This window comes from Triticum dicoccoides, chromosome 7B, assembly GCF_002162155.2.
Source record: "Triticum dicoccoides isolate Atlit2015 ecotype Zavitan chromosome 7B, WEW_v2.0, whole genome shotgun sequence".
NCBI classification, from domain to species: domain Eukaryota; kingdom Viridiplantae; phylum Streptophyta; class Magnoliopsida; order Poales; family Poaceae; genus Triticum; species Triticum dicoccoides.
The window spans coordinates 207,727,942-207,733,146 of NC_041393.1; positions in this window are offsets into that span (position 1 = coordinate 207,727,942).

Sequence of the window (5,205 nt, forward strand, 5' to 3'; positions counted from 1 at the left end):
AAATCGTCTCATTTCTCAAAGAAGTTTGAACATTCTACTATTTAGGATTTTCTTTTCTTATGAGGGCTCTTTAGATCAAACGTTTTGGATTTTGAAATGCATTCGAGTTACCACAATTAATTTAGCATGATCTTAATCCTTTTTTTATTTCTCCATATGCCCCTCGGCTCTATCATTTTCCCTCAAACAATGTGTTTATTTCCTTCAAACTACTAAATGCAATTATGTATGTGACCTACGCAAGAAACATAAAACCAATGAGAAGGAAATAGTAAGTACATGGCCCTGACCAATGCCTGCTCACGATCATGTGCAAGATGTAGGATCGAAAGTATGTTTAGAGGGGGGAGGCGGTGATTAAACTACTTGACCAAATAAAAACTTAACTTTTTCCCAATTTTAGTTCTTGGCAGATTTTAGCAACTTAGCACAAGTCAAGCAATCTAAACACAATTCAAGCAAGCATGCAAAGAGTATATGAGAAGCGGAAAGTAAAGCATGTAACTTGCAAGAAAGTAAATGGGAGGAGTTTGGAGGGAGCAAACGCAATGTTGACACTGAGATTTTTGGCGGGTTCCGATAGGTGGTGCTATCATACATCCACGTTGGAGACTTCAACCCACGAAGGGTAACGGCTGCGCGAGTCCACAGAGGGCTCCACCCACAAAGGGTCCACAAAAAAGCAACGTTGTCTATCCCACCATGGCCATCGCCCACGAAGGACTTGCCTCACTAGGGTAGATCTTCACGAAGTAGGCGATCTCCTTACCCTTACAAACTACGTGGTTCAACTCCACAATCCTGATGGAGGCTCCCAAGTGACACCTAACTAATCTAGGAGACACCACTATCCATAAGGTAATAGATGGTGTGTTGATGATGAACTCCTTGCTCTTGTGCTTCAAATAATAGTCTCCCCAACACTCAACTCTCTCTCACAGATTTGGCTATGGTGGAAAAATGATTTGAGTGGAAAGCAACTTGGGGAAGGCTAGAGATCAAGATTCTTTTGGTTGGATTGGAATACTTGGTCTCGACACATGAGTAGGTGGTTCTCTCTCAGAAAATGAATGCTGGAAGTGTAGGCATGTTCTGATGGCTCTCCTCACGAATGAAGAATGGATGGAGGGGTATATATAGCCTCCACACAAAATCTAACCGTTACACACAGATTCCCAAACTCGATGAGACCGAATGGTAAAACTCGGTCAGACCGATTCAGGTCAAAATATGAACGTTAGGCTTTTCGGTGGGACCGACATAGTCAAATCGGTGGGACCGATATGCTAGGATTAGTGTGTCATCCCGGCTCAGAGAAACCGGAACGCCCCATATTCCAGCTCAGAGATCGAGATGAAGTCTTCTGGAATACGACACTGGTTGACATATAACAAATCAGATCTTATTACAAAGGATAAAAACAAAGGTCTGATGTTACAAAGGATCACATCAGCACGGCGACACTACGCCTGCGATACTACACTTGCTCTATGCTAGTAGCCGAACAACTCGTAGCAGCGGAACAACAACGAAGGTGGTGAACTCCACTCCACATGGACTCTGGCTAGGACACGATCTAGCTCGCATGAACGGAAACCACGACAAGCAATCAAGGCATCACCTGCAGTCTGGCATGACACACCATGTCAGTACATTGAATGTACTTGCAAGCTCACAACAACCAAAAGCATCAGGGCAAGACAACAACATAGCATTAAGCAGGTTAATTAAATTAACAGCTACCATGATACGGAAGCAACTACTAAGCATGATATGAACCTACTACAATATTGATAAACCAACATCTCCATCCCAACAACAATCTCACTCTTGGCTAACCGGCCAAGCAACACACCATCTCGATCACCTCGTGATCAAAACCAAACGGTGATTGTTCACGGATCACAAACGGAACCACACTTGGTTCAACGGGTTACCTTGTAACCAAACGGTGATCATTCGTGGATCACGAACGGAACATCCACATGATCACCTCGTGACCACATCACAAATTAAATGACCATCCTCAAGATCATCTGAACATCATCATCAACATCCTGCCAAACTGTTACTTCTCACATATATCATATAAATCAGCTATAAGTCATTCCGTCATGTGCATGTCGATCGAACGGTGTGACCTAGTACGAACTTGTGCCCATGACCAAGGACACGACTATCAATAGATTAAACACACACACACACACACACACACACACACTAACTACAGAGGTAGCTGTAACGCCCTCGATGCGACTATATCTCCCACGTGTCGAGGCACGACTTAGAGGCATAATCGCATTGAAGGCATATGTCACAAGTGAGGTAATCTTCACACAACCCATGTAATATAATAAGGGAAAGAGATACATAGTTGGCTTACAATCGCCACTTCACACAATTACATGAATAAAGCATTACATCATACAGATACAATCAAGGTCCGACTACGGAACCAAAATAAAAGAAGAACCCCAAATGCGACAAAGGTCCCCGATCGACCCCAACTGGGCTCCACTACTGATCAACTAGAACGGAAACAACACAAAGGACAAGATCTTCATCGAGCTCCTCCTTGAGCTTGGTTGCGTCATCTGCGCGGATATATAGGCACCTGCAAACTGGTTTTGGAAGTATCTGTGAGCCACGAGGACTCAGCAATCTCACACCCGCGAGATCAAGACTATTTAAGCTTATGGGTAAGGTAAAGGTATGAGGTGGAGCTGCAGCAAGCGACTAGCATATATGGTGGCTAACATACGCAAATGAGAGCGAGAAGAGAAGGCAAAGCACGGTCGATAAAAGTATGATCAAGAAGTGATCCTATAGCAACCTACGTCAAGCATAACTCCAATACCGTGTTCACTTTCCGGACTCCGCCGGAAAGAGACCATCACGGTTACACACACGGTTGATGTATTTTAATTAAGGTCAACTTCGGGTTTTCTACAACCGGACGTTAACAAATTCCCATCTGCCCATAACCGCGGGCACGGCTTTCGAAAGTTCAAATCCCTGCAGGGGTGTCCCAACTTAGCCCATCACAAGCTCTCACGGTCAACGAAGGAATAGACCTCCACCCGAGACATTCCGATCAGACTCGGTATCCCGGTACAACAAGACATTTCGACAGGGTAAAACTAAACCAGCAACACCGCCCGAATGTGCCGACAAATCCTGATAGGAGCTGCACATATCTCTTTCTCAGGGCACACTCAGATGAGCGCTCCGTACAACTAAAACCAAACCTCGAGTTGCCCCGAGGGGGCGCTGCACAGGACTCTAGTTCGGACCAACACTTAGACAAGCACTGGCTCGGGGGGGTTAAAATAAAGATGACCCTCGGGATGCGCGACTCCCAAGGGAAAAAGGCTAGGTGGCAAATGGTAAAACCAACGTTGGGCATTGCTGGAAAAGCTTTACTTAAGGCGAACTGTCAAGGGGTTCCCATTATAGCCCAACCGCGTAAGGGACGCAAAATCCGGGAACATAACACCGATATGACGGAAACTAGGGCGGCAAGAGTGGAACAAAACACCAGGCATAAGGCCGAGCCTTCCACCCTTTACCAAGTATATAGATGCATTAATTAAATAAGATATATTGTGATATCCCAACAAGTAAATAAATATCCCAACAAGGAACAACATCTCCATGTTCCAACAAGGAACAAACTTCAATCTTCACCTGCAACTAACAACGCTATAAGAGGGGCTGAGCAAAGCGGTAACATAGCCAATCAACGGTTTGCTAGGACATTGGTGGGTTAGAGGCTGAACATGACAATTTGGGTGGCTGACAAGCAAGTGGTAGGCATCGTAGCAATGGCATAGCAAAAGAGCGAGCAAACTAGCATAGCAAAGATAGTAGTGATTTCGAGGGTATGATCATCTTGCCTGAAACCCCGCAAGGAAGAAGAACGAGTCCATGAAGAAGACAAACGGACGTAGACGAACAAATCCTCACAACTCCGGGACGAAACCGAAGCTAACAAGAGAAGCAAACCGGAAAGAAGCAAACAACCATGGTAAACACACAAGCATAGTCAAGGCACGATGCACAATCAAGTATGATGCATGTCCGGTTTAATGAGGCATGGCATGGCAAAGTGCACAAACAATCCTACAAATTAAATGGAGCTCAATATGCAACTGCATATTGACGAAACACCACGATAAGTTATTTAGTTTGATCCCGTTTATGTACCCAACAATATTAAATGTTGTTAAGCATGGCAAGAGGGTGAAGCAAATGAAAACTACCTATCTAGTCAAGGTTAAATGAGGCCGGAAGCAACGAACAACAATTCCGGAAAATCCCCATGTTATTTAGCAATTTAAAGCAAACAACAATTTTAAACATTTTAATTGTTGTTATCATGATGCGGATGACATATGCAAGTTTTATGCAATTTTTATGAAAATGTTGACATGAGCATGATAAGAAGCATTAGTCGCCATGGCAGAAGGGAAAAGGTGCTACGGCGGCGAAACAAAATGGTGCCACGGCAACATATCCGAAAATGATGCCACGGCAACATATCGGTTCCGGTAGCTCACGGAGATACCGGTACAAAAGGAAGTGAGCGTGAGCGAGTCATGCAAGATGGTGGGGTGCTCCCGGCTACCGGGTTCCCACGGGATTGTGGCATGGAAACGAGGAGGAACTTGCAATGACAATTCGGACATGGTGCAAACACGGGCATCTCATACAACGTGCATTCGGTCCACGGCGGTCGTTTCGGGTTATACCTTCGAAGCATTCAAACGAGACGGTTCGCATTCGGAGCGATGTAGAGGAAGTAGGCGTTCACGGGACGTCGTCGGAAGTAGTTGTACACGGCGTCGGTAGAGGAAGTAGTTGTTCACGTGGCGACGGTAGTGGAAGTAGTTGTTCTCGCGATGGTAGTGGTTCGAGGTCTTGGCGGGTCATCATGTAGCCGTACATGTTCGTCGTGGTACACCGTTCGTAGAAGTTCGGGCGGCGGTAGTGGTACACGTTTGACGTTTTGTAGTCGAACTTGACGTTTCCAAGGGGCTCCGAATGTCGTGGTACTTGGCGAAAATTCTCGAAGATGACCTTGACGATCCTGGTTTCGGAGCAGAGGCGAGGCTGGCTGGCTACGACCGGCCTTGCAGCCGCTGCGGCCCACGCGAGCGAGCAGAGGAGGCTCACGCAGGAACTTGGCGGGCGCGGCGAGTCATC